The sequence below is a fragment of the Apodemus sylvaticus genome, chromosome 12 (assembly GCF_947179515.1).
Source record: "Apodemus sylvaticus chromosome 12, mApoSyl1.1, whole genome shotgun sequence".
NCBI classification, from domain to species: Eukaryota; Metazoa; Chordata; class Mammalia; order Rodentia; family Muridae; genus Apodemus; species Apodemus sylvaticus.
This window is the reverse complement of record NC_067483.1, coordinates 89,486,134-89,501,283: the sequence shown is the minus strand read 5'-3', so window position 1 is coordinate 89,501,283 and position 15,150 is coordinate 89,486,134. Positions and strand designations below refer to the sequence as shown.

At 38.6% G+C, this 15,150-nt stretch overlaps 1 protein-coding gene across 4 annotated transcripts in view; it reads left to right on the top strand.

Annotated features, from left to right (window-relative positions):
- Enah (ENAH actin regulator) overlaps positions 1-15,150 on the top strand; it is a 122,494-nt gene that overhangs the window by 72,430 nt on the left and 34,914 nt on the right. The window lies entirely within an intron of this gene.

Here is a 15,150-nt window from a genome sequence, read left to right as displayed (position 1 = left end):
GGAATTCGTTGTGTGTTGTTTGAATCCATCTGCTTGATTCATAAATTTTTGTCTCTTAAGTTTTGTGTTTTTGGTTTTTTTGTTTTGGTTTGTTTTTTTCCAAGAATGGTTTCTCTGGTTGTTCTGGAACACTGTAGACCAGGCTGCCTTGAACTCAGAAATCCACCTGCCTCTGCCTCCCAGTGCTGGGATTAAAGACATGCACCGCCACTGCCCGGCTTTTTCTTTCTTTCTTTTTCTTTGTTTTTTTTTTTTTTTTTTTTTTTTTTTTTTTTTTTATTAGCATATATTACCTGCACAGAAAAATGGATGGAATGATTTTGATATTTTCATACATATGCATGATGTACTAGTCTTCATTTACCCTCTTTCGTTTTATTCTTGTATTGCCGTTTTCCTTCTTTCCACCTTCCCTTCTTCCTTTCCATTCTTCTTCCCTCTCATACTCCCTTCCTCTGTCCTTCCTTCCCCCTTCCTTCTATGGTGCAAGGAGTTGAACTAAATCCGTGCTGGGCAAGTACTCTACCTCCACATTACATCCTCAGCCTGTTTACCACTTCATAAAGCCATGTCCTGCTCACTGTTACTGGTCATTATTCTTATTTTTCTTATATAAAAGTGTTAATGTGAGAATCAGCCATTGCCATTATCAGCAAATCCTTCTTAGTGATTCTCAGACTTAAAGGTCATGGGCGTCCTCGTTCAAACAGAATCTTTCTGAAACTCAGTACAAATGGACCAAACTCCGGGGCAGGAGGGTGGCAAGGGGATGTGCTCTGATTACCGTGGGGCAGGGGTCATAGACACTGAGGTGCTGCGTGGCTGCTCTGCATAGCTCTCCAGAGTATGGTTAGCTGTATGCTCTCTTCTTATCCAAGCCAGTGATTCTACATTTCTCCCTTTTTTGGCTGCCATCCGTCAAAGCCCCCCCCCCCCTTTTTTCTTTTCTTTTCTTTTCTTTTTTTTTAAAGCAGTGTTCTTTGGACTAGTCATTCCAACCTTTACAAGCTACACTTGCATATATGTGTGTTTAATATTTTCTGTTTTTTATGAAAAGGTGGGTGGCAGGAATGTTTTCCTTTATTTTGTTTTTAACATGGTATGCAATTATCTAATATACTGGAAAGTACAGGAGGTGCTAAATACAGCATGTTATATTTGGAATTAAAAAATACAGGAATCACATGTTCTAACATTTTTTAAAGGAGCTGAATTAGTGCTCCTGCTTTTATTCCAAATGCTACAGTGTAACTTTCCTTTTCACTAATGGAAATTGTCTCCATTTAAATTAATGTATTATACATACCAACTAACAGTCTTTATTTCTGATCAATAGCAATGGATTATGTAAGCTACAGTGCCAGTCCTGTTGATAGCTGATTGAGGCAAATTTGCACAGCCTTGTTGCATTTTTGTACATGGTTTAAATTTGAAAATAGTAACTATGTCTTTAAATTCATTTTTTAAAAAAACGTCATGCCAGTTAGATTATTCTGGTTTTGTTCAACCATGATTAAACATAGCTTACCAAAAGAAAAACCTCGGAAATATTTTTTAGCATTAACTAAGACTGAGTTTGTTGGTTTTAACTATTGTGCATAAGAACATAGCCAGAGATAACCTTCATGTGGTTAATGTTTTCATCAGATTTATAATAAGTTTTGATGCTATTAATTTTTTAACATGAACTTGGCCAAATGTTGCTTCCAATATGAGCTTTGGCATTATTCTCAGCATTATGTATCTTTATGTTAGGCTTGGAATTGATAGGATTTTCAAAATCTCAAAATATCTCAAATTCTTGAGTTTTTTTCATTCATTTGTTGTTTTTATTTTTTGCTTGTTTGGTTTTTTGTTTGTTTTTGAAGCAGAGTCTCTGTGTAACCTTGGCTGTCCTGGAACTCCCTAAGAAAATTGCCCTGAGCCAGGCGTGGTGGTGCAAGCCTGTAATCCTAGTGCTTGGGAGGCAAAGGCAGGCCAATTTCTGAGTTCAAGGCCAGCCTGGTCTACAGAGTGAGTTCTAGGATAGCCAGGACTCCACAGAGAAACCCTGTCTCAAAAAACTGAAAGAAAAAACAAAAAAAAAAGAAAAAGAAAAAAAAAGAAAAAAAGCCCTGGCCCTGAACTCAAGAGATCCCCTTGCCTCTTCCTTCCCTTTGTTGGAGTTAAAGTCATACTCCACTGTGCCAGGCCCTAGACTACTTTGTTGCCAGTGGTAGTTTTACTTTGTAGTCTTCTAGCTGCTGATATTAATAAGAACAGTACTAAACTTATAATCTCAATTTTATCAATAATGCCCTTTGGGTCATATGTGCTAGTCGCCACAGATAATAACACCAATATGATGCCCTTCTTGGATTTCATTTGTGGCCTGGAGCTAGGTAGAAGTTTATAAATAAGACACGAAGTATAGTCTTTGGAATGACAACGAAATTCTAGGGTCAGAGCAAACTTTGCAAGCAAGGCGTTTGGGCTTCCTCACTAATGTAATATTCCGAGTGAGCTTGTCATGGAAGTGTAGCGTGTGACAACTGGGAACAACATACCTTGTTATGTTTGGAACATGAGAACTGTGTGGTCTGAGGCATAGGGAAATCCTAACAGATAAGGCTAGAAAGGTTGGGAGACTGATGGTGTCTTGTGGACCTTTTTATCATTTGCCCTAAGCTTGGTAATCAGGTCTGTACACAGACGCGGAGTGGCGAACGTGGTGAAAAGGATGTGGCCTGATGTACAAGGGCGGAGCACAGAAGAGCCGCAGTCAGCTGTCACTTAGCGCCCACTCTCTTCATAAGCCACTGTCCCAGCGTGCTGCTTGGGTCCTCATTTTGTCATTGCAGCAGTTCTGAGGCTAGGCTTTGTTGCTTACTTTGTTGTTTCTGACCCTCATCTAGGATAAACTTTACTGTGATTTTTAGAGAAACCGTGTGAGTTTAGTGATATTACTGTTTTAGAAGTAAAATTTGGCTCAAGGTCAATAGACTGTCTTGTCCTAGAACCTACAGCCAGACAATGCCATGTGTTCCTAGATCTTATTTCAAAACTCAGCCTCTTGTCACTGTACTATCGGAAGGAGAAAATGATGCTTTGAGATGATATCCAAGTGTGTCAGCGTGGAGCCTGGTGAACTTGGTGCCAGTAGCCAGGGACGGGAAGAATGGGAGGCTTCAGAGAAATTATTATTAAGTGGATAACAGAGTTAGTTCTGGACAGACATCATTTAGGGAATGTGATTATCACAATTCTAATAAAGTCATACATTTGGGCCAGGAAAGAATTCCCAAGATAATCTTGGATGGTGCTTTTGTTGTTAGCTTTCCTGAATTATTTTCCAGGAAGATAACATTTAGACACATGTTTGCTGAGAGATGGGCCTTTTCTTTAGAAAGGGATATATTGGCTGGAGAGATGGCTCAGAGGTTAAAAACACTGGCTGCTCTTTCAAAGGTCCTGAGTTCAATTCCCAGCAACCCCATGGTGGCTCATAAACACCTATAAGGAGATCTGGTGCCCTCTTCTGGCCTGTGGGCATACATGCAGGCAGAACATTATACATAGAACAGGATACACCAAGAGAAAGGCTATATTTTCTACTAGATAGCTTTATTTCTTCTTAGTATATTTTTCTACTTTTCAATTTAAAACTGCTAAGGCATTTTCTCCTCAAAATGTATTTAGGGTAAGAAAGAAATTATAAAAAACTTTACTTACTTTTTGCCTTGTGTTTATTAGTCAAATTTTAAGACCTTCAATATGACTTAGAGAAAAAACTTAAATTTTGAATCCTGTTTCCAGTTTTGTTGCATCATTAGTGGGATAAGCAGGACACTCCCTCTAGAGAGGTTTCCTCATTTACAGATCACAAGAATAGTTAATCAGTGTGGCCTGGGCGTTAGATGACATGGGGGACATTGGTATTCTTAAAGTAGAAAATGTTAATTTGAAAGTTTTTGATTAAAGCTTTTTAGTAAATCAAATTTTCATATGAAGTAGCTGATTTTGAGAATAAAAAGTGCAAACTTTATCAGAATTTCTCCCTTTTCACTTTCACCCCTCCCAATAAAGGAAATTATTTCCTGTAGAAAACTAAGCCATCCATTGTTTGAGCTCATCTCTATATACAAAGAGGAATTAAATGAAAGCTGTATTCTTAGTATTCTATTAAAGCAAGACATAACTGTTTCAGAGCAGCTAAAGCTACACACAGAACTGCTGTCTTGAAAAGTCAAGGAAAGAAAGACAAAAAAAAGAAAGAAGTAACTAACACAGGAGAGAAAGTCATACTAGTCACCTTGAAAACGACCAAAGTAAATCTAAAATGGTTTTCAAGCTTGGAAACATATCATGAATTTTAGTGATGTCACTAACACCCAACCTACAAGTTGCTTCGAGTCTGAAAATCATAAGCTCTTTGTAGAACTTACCTGGAACTATCCAGAAGTTCTAATTAGTGACTGAGGGCTTTTTTTTTAGAATTTCTGGATTTTATGGTTGCACCAGACATGGATAAGAACAGTATAGCCACAGTACCTGAACTGAATATAGATTTTTCAGTGATTTGTGAAAGAACAAAGATTAATTATGCATACAACTTCTTTTTAAAAAAAATAATAACACAACTCAGCAGTTAAGAGCAGTTGGTACTCTTGCAGAGGTCAGGGCTTCAGGTTGCAGCACCACATGACAGCTCACAGTCCCCTGTAATTCCATTGTCAGATGATCTGGTGCCTTCTTCTGGTCTCCAAAGGCACTACATGGCAGTGCACAGACAAAACAGTACCCATTCACATAAAAGAAAAATGAATGTATCAGGGAGGGAGGGAGAGAGAGAATTTCTAGCTCTTGAAAAAGAACCAGAATTACTGAATCAAGCTTTCATTTTCTGTGTTTCCCCTCTTATACCTCAAAGCCGAAATTTTTGTTCAGTGTGGCTAACATTTTCAATCCCCAAAAAAACGATTTGGGTGACTAATTTCTCATTCTAAAAGAGAATGATTGGATGATTAGGTGTTTTTACCTGCACTGGATGCATTAGGCCCATATTATCTCAAGATGATTGCTTTTCTATGTGCTGCCCTTAGCCCCACTTTTGGCCTCTTGTTTTCTTGGTCCCTCCTGTTTACCCACAAGAACTAGTTGAGTTGTGGGCCAGAATTGGAGCAAGACGGTGACTGGTTTTCTAGGGCCAATTAAAGTCATTGTTTGCATCTGTTCAGTTGTGTTTAGCTTTTAACATTTGCATTGACATACTTGAAATAATTTCCTATCTAGCTCTTGGTCGTTAAAAGAGGTGACAAGATCGCTCTGCAGTTTTGCTACTTAACTATGGTTTCCTTTGCTAAACCAGAGGTAGGATTAGTAATTTGAGCTTAAAACCCTTACTTAGGGATTCAGTCAATGTAGCTCAAGGATACTTGAGAGTTCCTGTTCATGTCTCTACAAGGTGCTCCGTAAAAAGTTCCCTTCTGTATACATAACCAAAACAATAAGCTGAATGCAGAGAGAAGAAATAATCCAGTTGTCTTTTGTGAAGCCAAATATCAAAGGGCTTTATTTTAGCCCATTTCTTTTCCTATAAGGAAATTCCAAAGAGCATTATAAAGAAAAGTTTGTGAACCAACAGTTCAGCACATTTGGGGGTATGCAGGACAGACTTCTGCTGAACTCTGGTGAAGGCCTCATAATAGATGACATCATGGTACTGGTTGGCTCTACATGCCACTGGGAGACCACTTTGCCAGACCAGAAAGCAGCAGACAGACCTGCTGTCTTAGGAGAGCCTTCCTATGGATGACCTGGCTCCCTTCTGAGGGTGGCACTCCCAGTTGCTTCCTGCCAGGCTATCCCTCAGTGATACGAAGTCTGCCACACATCCAGCACCGGAGACAAACCACAGCAGGGCTTATACAAGCATGAAACTCCATTGTTTACTTCACACGGGCATGTGTGTTTGTTTGATAATAGAGTCCTGTGAGTGCTTCAGCTGGGCTGTTGTTCCATCTTGCTGCCTTTACCTTGTACGGGCAGCCGTGGTGGCGGTGAGTTAGAGCAGTGAGCGTGTTAGGTCTAGATGACAGCACCTCATAGCACTCCTCCCTGGGCTCGTTCCTACATTCTCTCTGTCCTCTTTATGAAGTCTCCTGAATTCATGTTTCAGGGAACACCATGATAGTCATTGGTTGTAGAACTTGCCCTTCTTCAAAGTAGGACTATGAAAACTAAGAGGCAGGTACTGTTTTTGTGGTAAGTCTGGAGTCCGCAGTCATTAAAAGGTTAGTTTAATCTGAAGCCTGGCGTCCTGCAGCCCACTTTGTGTGTCTGCATATCTGACAAGAAGCTGCACTGGTTCCACACTCGCCTTACACCTGATTTCAGTAGCAGTGCTGTCGGTCTGCAGATGTCAGTGACCATTTGGATACTCTTCTCTTCTCTTCTCTTCTCTTCTCTTCTCTTCTCTTCTCTTCTCTTCTCTTCTCTTCTCTTCTCTTCTCTTCTCTTCGGGGTGGTTTTTTTTTTTTTTTTTTTTTTTTTTTTTTTTTTTTTGGATTTTTTGGATTTTTTGGATTTGGTTTTTTCGAGACAGGGTTTCTCTATATAGCCCTGCCTGTACTGGAACTCACTCTGTAGACCAGGCTGGCCTCAAACTCAAAAATCCACCTGCCTCTGCCTCCCAGAGTGCTGGGATTACAGGTGTACGCCACCACTGCCTGACTGGATGCTTTTCTTGGACAAGCATAAAAATTTGCACACGTGTGTTTTTTTATTAGTTTTTTTTTTCATGAATTAGAGAAGCATTTTACTGGACTTTATTCAATCTGATATCTATGAGATACAAAAAAAGATAAACAGACTTAAGTTGGATGCCTCTGTCTTCATCATTTAAGGAATGATCAGGAACCGTTTCCACCTTGATGGAGTTGCAGCGTAGGACAGCAGCCAAACCTTTCCTATAGATTTTACCTTGTAATTTTGAACAAATTTTCACACATTTATATAGTTGTAGCAGTGCCAACTTGCTCGTGTCCACATACACTTTAGTACATTTTCTCTGAGTTAACACCATGCATTACTGTTTTCATAATCTATACAAGATAGAAATACCTAAATCAGTATTTTTAAATATCAAATGGTAGTATCTTTAAAGTTAGTATTTGATATACAGATTATTATGTTTTATTAATTTACAAAATATTCCTAAAAATTTGATAGTCTTATAACTTAAAAGAATAAAAGCCTCAATGGACAGAATTTTTTGTATTTGTACTTAGATACTGTGTTACAGAGTATTAGAGAAGTAAAGGAACAATGGAATAATTGAAAGCTGTTGGTCTTAAGGCTTTTACTTGTACAGAGATGATAAGACTTTGCTGGAAAGATGTACAAGGCAGTGTAAATACTGGACAAAGTGGTAATTGGGAAATAGATTTAGCAAGTGTAGCATGCTATTTGTGTAAAGTTACTAAAAATAGTTCTTCTGAAGTAGACTTGCTATTTCTGTGAGTTTCATTTCTAAGATGACTCACAAGAGAAAACACATGAGTTGTGTTTTCTGAAAGTGTTCAGGTCTTTTGTTTATGTTTTTGCCTTTTTATAAGGTAGGGTTACTGCTGTGAGAAAATCATAACCAAAGAAACTTGGGGAGGAAAGGGCTGATTTCTGTGTCACTGTTTATAACTGAAGGACGTCAAGACAGAAACTCAAGTAGGCCAGGAACTTGGAGGCAGGGGCTGAGGCAGAGGCCTTGGAGGCTGGCTGCTTACTGGCTTGCTCCACATGGTCTGCTCAACGTGCTTTGTTATAGAGCCCAGAACTACCTGCCCAGGGTTGGCACTACCTACAATGGGTTGGCCCCACCCCAATCAACCACTAATTAAGAAAATGCCTTATAGCTATATATTACAGAGGCATTTTCTCAGTTGAGGTTCCCTCCTTTCAGATAATTCTAGCTTGTGTCAAGTTGGCATAAAACTAGCCAGGACAGAGTCTCTGTAAAAAGCCCTGGCTATCTTGGAATTCACTATGTAGACCAAGCTGGCCTTGATATCATAGAGATCCAAGTGCTTCTAACTCCTGAGTGCTGGGACTAAAGGTGTGAACCACCATGCCCAGCTGAAGTATTTTGTGATGTCAGTGCTGTTCATATAAGAAGAAAAATTTTTACTGAGGAATTTGTTTAGAAACATTTTCCTAATCTTTTTTTTTCCCACTCAAACCTTGGATTCATACACCTGGAGTCTGAAAGTATTGAGACTAGATAAGTGATGAGCCCTCACCAGTGGATCTCCCAGTCATGGGCAGATTCTACTGACACGGAGAGTGCTTGGCCAGGAAGAAGGTGGAGTGGTCCTTTTCACGATTACCAGATAACCCTCAAGCAGCTTTTCTGTTAGACTGGTCTGGCACGTGCTTCTCTTAGATCCTTTATACCCAGACCTATAGACACGCCACCTGCACCCCATGAGATTGTTGGTGTACATCTTTCTCTCCTATACCTTTTCAAAGCATTTTGAATAGTTAATTTTTGGGTTATAGAAACAAATTTAGTAAATCCAGAGTTAGCCATAAGTAGCACTTACTTGCTTGTAAAAAGTAAATCTCCAACATGTCTGTCTGTCTGTCTCTCTCTCTAAATATAAGGCCATTAAAGTTCAGATTTTTCTTTTCAAATGGAAATTATAGACATCTTAAGCTAGACTGATGAGGTGTTTGGGTGTACTTAGTGAAGTAATACAGCATTTGCATAAATAGATGTTGAATTTCATTCTCAGGAAACCAGGGTTGTTTCATTGCTCCTGGTGGAACCTTTGGTGAGTCTGCTTACCAGAAGCTCTTCCATCTGAGTAGATATTTTCTCCTCAGTTTGAACAGTGCGATATTATTTTTGAGTTTAACATTTCTTGTAAAAGAAGAGTTAACTTGATCCACCTCAGCTTTTCTCACTCTTGGAAACAACTGTGAAAAGGGGTGTATCTTTGTACTTTCATTTAGAAATTTTTTCTGGCTGTTGATGACAACCTTACAGTCCATTAAAAGCTTCAAAATTAGATTTTTTTGGATTGTTTATATAATTACTAAGTTGGATTATATAGAAATCTGTAGGGCTGGAAAGATGGCTCAGCGGTTAAGAACACTGACTGCTCTTCCAGAGGTCCTGAGTTCAATTCCCAGCAACCACATGGTGGCTCACAACCATCTGCAATGGGATTTGACGCCTTCATCTGGTGTGTCTGAAGACAGCAACAGTGTACTCACATACGTAAAAATAAATAAATATTTAAAAAAAAAAAAAGAAATCTGTAGTTTTCTTTGTTTCGTTTTTGAGACAAGATCTTACTATGTGTAACCTTACTTGGCCTGGAACTCACGGGCCAGCCGATACCTCACAGAGTTCTGCCTGCCCTTGCCTTCCTAGTGCTGGGATCAATGGCTGTGTCACTGAAGCTAGTGAGTATGTACATAAAGGCTATTTTAAGGAAAAATTTCCTAGAATTTTAAATATTTCTGATGCTGTCTCTTGCTCCTTTATTGTAAAATTACATTAATTCTTTTGGTTTTTTTGGATTTGGTTTTTAGAGACAGGGTTTCTCTGTGTAGCCCTGGCTGTCCTGGAACTCACTCTGTAGACCAGGCTGGCCTCGAACTCAGAAATCGCCTATCTCTGCCTCCCAGAGTACTGGGATTACAGGTGTGCACCACGACCGCCCGGCTGATTTCATTAATTCTTGTCTTTATTCTTTTTCCTCTTATTGGGTGTATTATGGCTTATCAAGACGTAGGTACATAATATAGCTGTTATGTAGCAGACCTTGTTTAAAAATTGAGAAAATGTTGTAAATATTTTAAAAATTGTATCAATTATTTACATATCAAAGTGTATAATAGTTTATAGTAGTAGGAAGATAAATGTGGTTGTTAAATCTCAAACCTGGACAGATGACTGAGGAGCCTATTAACAAACGCATCAACACATCACAGCAGACCTGACCTCCAGGTTCTCCCAGCATCCCTCAGTCCTTACCTGTTAGAGGATATGGCTGGCATGCCAGTCCCCTTCTGGAAGCTTGTCCATTTCAGGGTCTGGACTGCCCTTCCCTATAATCCAGCCGTTTGGTTCCCTGGCCCTTTCATCTACTCTTTACGCCCCTGGCTCCCCCTTCTTCCCTCATCTCCTCACATGGCCCAGCTCCGGGTCATGTTTGCTCTGATCTCTCCCAGATGCCCCAGCCAGTGGGACATCTAACCTCTTCCGCCATACCCAGGAGCAGTCATGTGCTTCCCTTTTTATTTCTTTTTTTTCATTCAGTGGTATAGATGTTATTTATCTTTGAGCAGCTTTAAGTCTAGTGCAGCAGTCAGCTTATTCTATGCAGAAATTGTAAAGTAATAGTCCAGCGATTGCATGACAAGTTAGAGAAGCCTTAGGCCATGCCTGTGGTGATTGGGGTGTTTATAATGGATCATTGATAAATAAAGAATATTCCTGTTGTTTGTATCTTTTTTTCCCTGAGGTTGAATAGTGGAAGGCTAAATTTAACTTGGAAATTGTTAGTGAAGAAGTAAAATGATGGAGAAACTGAATATCAGAAGTATTTAATACTTTACTAGATATCACTGAGCCGTCTCCTCAGCCCTAATACAACATATGTTTAAGAGCATAATAAAAGAAAGGTACATTGTTATTACACTTCAGAGATGTGATATTCAGTTTGTCATCATTTTTTGGGGGGGGTGTGTGGGGTGTGCTTGCTTGCAAGAGTGCTAGTCTGTAAGATCAGAGGACCTTGTGGGATTGGTTCTTTACTTCCAGGAATTGAACTCTGGTTGTCAGGCAGCCTTGCATGGTTGGGGGATAGGCACCTTGTCTTTGTTAGGCTTTCTATTGCTATGAAAAGACAGCATGGTCACAGCACCTTTTTTTTTCTTTTTTTCTTTTCTTCCTTTCTTTTTTTTTTTTTTTTTTGAGATTTATTTATTTTATGTATGAGTACATTGTAGCTGTCTTCAGACATACCTGCAGAAGACATTGAATCCCATTACAGATGATTGTGAGTCACCATGTGGATGCTGGGAATTGAACTCAGGACCTCTGAAAGAGCAGTCAGTGCTCTTAACTACCGCTGAGCCATCTCTCCAGCCCCCACAGCAACTCTTTTAAAGGAAAATATTTAATTGGGACTGGCTTACAGTTCAGAGGTTTAGTTCATTATTATCATGGTGGGAAACATGACAGCGTGCAGGTAGACATGGTGCTGGAGAGGGAGCTGAGAGTGCTACATCTTGATCAGCAGGCATCAGGGAAGAGCTGACTTGAGCTTTCTAGATCTCAAATTGCCTGACTATGTAACACCTATTTCCTTCTAACAGTGCCCCTCCCAGTGGACTGTGCATTCAAACACAGGTGTCTATGGGGGCCATTCCTATTCAGATCACCACACACCTTTACCGCCGCACCATCTCACCCATGCGTTGTCAGCACTTTCTCGTGTCATTTCAAATACTACATGCTAAAGCCTTGCATTTAATTCTGTGTAATAGGTCTCACAATGGAGAGCACAGTTTTAATAACAGCATTAAAACTATTATAATAAATTTCGGGTTATCTTGAATCTCAAAAACAAATTATGTTATTTAGATATTTGTTGCCCTGCGTTACTTTACATAGATGCTTGGTAGTAAGCAACTTATTTGAAATATAATGAATTATTAGGCAGAGAGAAAGATGGACCCAGACAGTATAAGGTTCCCATGGAAAAGGAGACATTGACCTGTATATGGGGAACTGTCCTGAGTTTTGATGAGCTGTCCTGAACGGATGTATATATTCAGAGTTTTGACTTAAGAAATATCTTTGGAAGCTATGTCAGACAGTAAGACCCTGTCTCTCTCTTTTTTTTTTTAAAGGGGGGGGGGTTATTTTGTTGTTTCTTTCAGTATTTGTGAAAAGTAGCCAAATTGCAGAACTGCCCCATACTTTACTCATGTATTACTTACACACACACACACACACACACACACACACACGTTGGTGTTGGTATATTGTATACATTATAAAACAAGGATAGAAAAATTTTAAAAGAAAGGGAAAGTGATCAGAAGTGTTAGTGTTTCCTCTGCCCTGAGTCTGCGTTAAACTTCTCAACACCGCACACTCCTAAATAATAGGTCATTGAACAAGAACCATGTCGGTGGAGATAGGGATGGAGACTTTGGAAGGGTTCAAGGACAGGCTTTGGAATTGGTTAAGAAATACGAGTACAAAGGAAGGAGTGTCAAAGTTCTGTATTCTAGTTGTGCAACTGAGTAGATGATGCTGGTTGAAAGTTAAAAGATAGTCTAGTCATAAACTAAATATGCTACCACTGTAGAATGTCTTGACAAAGGGCAGGAAGGCATGAAATGTGATTTGATGGACAGGTCTTGATCTGTCTTAAGACAAACCAGAGAAATGAATGTGGAGGCAAAGGGGATATGACAGGATTGGTAAATTATACACCCTTGAGCTTCTAGTTGATTTGACTTTTAAAAGTTTTCTCAGGCAGAAACAGTCTGTAGTTCCTTGGCTAAAAATAAAGGATTAACAAAGCCTGGTGGATTGAGGGGTCTGTATGTGTAGTAATGATCTGCAGTTAATCTATGGTTAGCAGTCATTCTTCTTCTCTTTTAAATGATAAAGTACATTTGCAGCGGTAAATTGAAGGAGGATTACCTTTTGGTAACAGAGGCGGGAGATGTCAAATGCATAAACTTATTACCCTAGATTAAATAAAGAAATGAGAGGTGTAGATGGTGGGTTTGTCATATGTAGTTATAGCTACACAGCGCTCCATTTCTTGAGATAAATGAAGATTTTCTTTCATTAACATACTTGTTTCAAAATAAAATAATACTGTGAAAGAGTTTTTAAAATGCCCATTGCTTTGAATGAATTTATTGTTTACATTCTCATGTCTCTCTACCGTACCATGCAATTTGGAACATGGTTGTTGCTGCTTTAGGGTTTAAATGTTTTTAATTAGAACGTAAATTGCACCATCTCCTTTCTCCTCTCTCCCTTCAGATCCTCCCATGTCCATCTGTTCCTGTCGAATTCATGCCCCCTCCCTTTTTATTTTTTTATTTTTTATTTATTTATTTTTTTATTTTTGGCTGTCCTAGAACTTGCACTGTATACCAGTCTGTCCTCAAAACTCTGAGATCCTCCTGAGTGCTGGGATTAAAGGCATGCATCACCACATAAATATATAAATACAGCCTGTTGAGTCTCTTTTATGGACTTTTTTTTTTTTAAATGTACATAGCTATCATTGCAGCACCTGCCTCCACGCTGTTTGGAGTCTCGTCCATCTCTAAATTTAGCAACCACCTTTGCTTTGGCTCCTTGGTTCTGAAGGGCTTTATTACAGGGGTCAGGAGTGTGAGTACCCTTCCTTTGAATGCCAGCATTAGGCTTGTTCTGTCACTCACTGACCAGCTTCCCAGAAAGGCAAATCAAATTCAAACCAGTCTTTAAACAAACACCATCTCATTTAACCCTTCAGAATAAATTCAGAGATGGACAATGTTCCTTTTACAAATTTCCTGGAGATGATTAATAGCTAATAACAGAAATTAAGTAAATATTTTTTAAAGTACAAATGCTCTAGAAGTCTGCTGTAGTAATGATATATAATAATAAAATGCAGTGACAGGGAAGGAACAAAGCTGAAAAGTCTGTCATTTTCCACCACTGATAACCTCACTTAAACAAAGTCTTCATTTCCTTGTTTTTTAAAAAAGTCAAGTGGTAAAGAATAGTAACAGTAGTGGGCCTGAAGGGTGACTGTTTTGCAAATTAAATTAAGATACAAACACCTGCAACAAGATCAGAGGCCAAAGTAGTTATCAAGAATGTTATATTACTTCCAGAAATATAATAAAGATGTTAAAATTTACATTCTTGGTTCTCTTAACCCTAACTAAGCTTCTATAGTATGGCTTTCTTAAAAAGTAGTGTTTTTTATAGATAATTGCTAGTATTTAATACTAGCATTACTAATTAATACTGAATTTACCTGTATAATTGGTCTTCTCAAGTTGAATAAAGAAAGAGTTAATAGCCTCAACAGTGAGCAGGAATTGGCTAGCCTTATGCATATGATGGAATGAATAATTTACTGTCTTCTTCGGGAAATGCAAACTGCAGTAGAATTCAAGCAACCCTATCAGAAAATAAATCAATGTTTAGCTTGATAACAGAAGTAAAAGTCACCGGAAAGAAGATGCTTAGGGACAGCAGATGCAGGATCCTGCTTAGTAGTTGAGTTGCGAGAGAGGCTGTGAGTTCTTGGGTGGAAGGGTGAGTCTCCTGCAGTGGCACCACTGCCTGCATTCTGACGCTTGTCAGGTGACTTTCTGCTGAAATGATTGCTCATGGGATGGGGCAGCTTCTTTGCTGTCAGAAGCAAGATACTTTCTCAGGGTTTTCATGTAAGTTTTTCCTTTTAATTTTCCTTGTGTGTTTTCCTGTTTGATTAAAGGATTAAAGGAACGCATTTATAAATACCAGTGAAACGTATTTTTATAAAGGAGTATACATTTAAAATCTACTATCATAATTTTTTCTAGAATGTTTGTCTCCTGTAGCATGATGTCGTTAGCTTGTTGAGGCCGCCCTGAGTGGCCGTGGTTATGTTAACTGCTCTAAGTATCCTGTGTGCATGCATCTTTCCTGATAGGTGAGTGGGTGGGTGGAAATACTTAGCAAAATTGGCCTTATCAGTTATTTTACTGGTATCTAAAATACCTACTGTTTAATAGTTTAAACTAAGATTTAATTGGATGTTGTCTATTGCTAAAAGTGGTGAAAAGTTTTATTTATGACCTATTTTATTAAGATAATCCTTTGACTATAAATTGGTTTGATTCTGATTTTACTAAAACTTTTTAGTTAGTAGGCGTTATCTTAAAGAATATACTTTTAGGTAAATCTAAAGTGCTGTCTTGTTTGCTTTCATATGGTCTTCCTTAAACCAACATGTATTTTAGCCATTAACTGTTTTTTTAGTACCCATAAGAAAAGAAAATATTTCCTTGTTAAAAAGGGTTTCCTGAAAAATTATTATAGATGTACCTTTTGCATGTTATTAATAATAAGGAAAAATTTTTCTCATC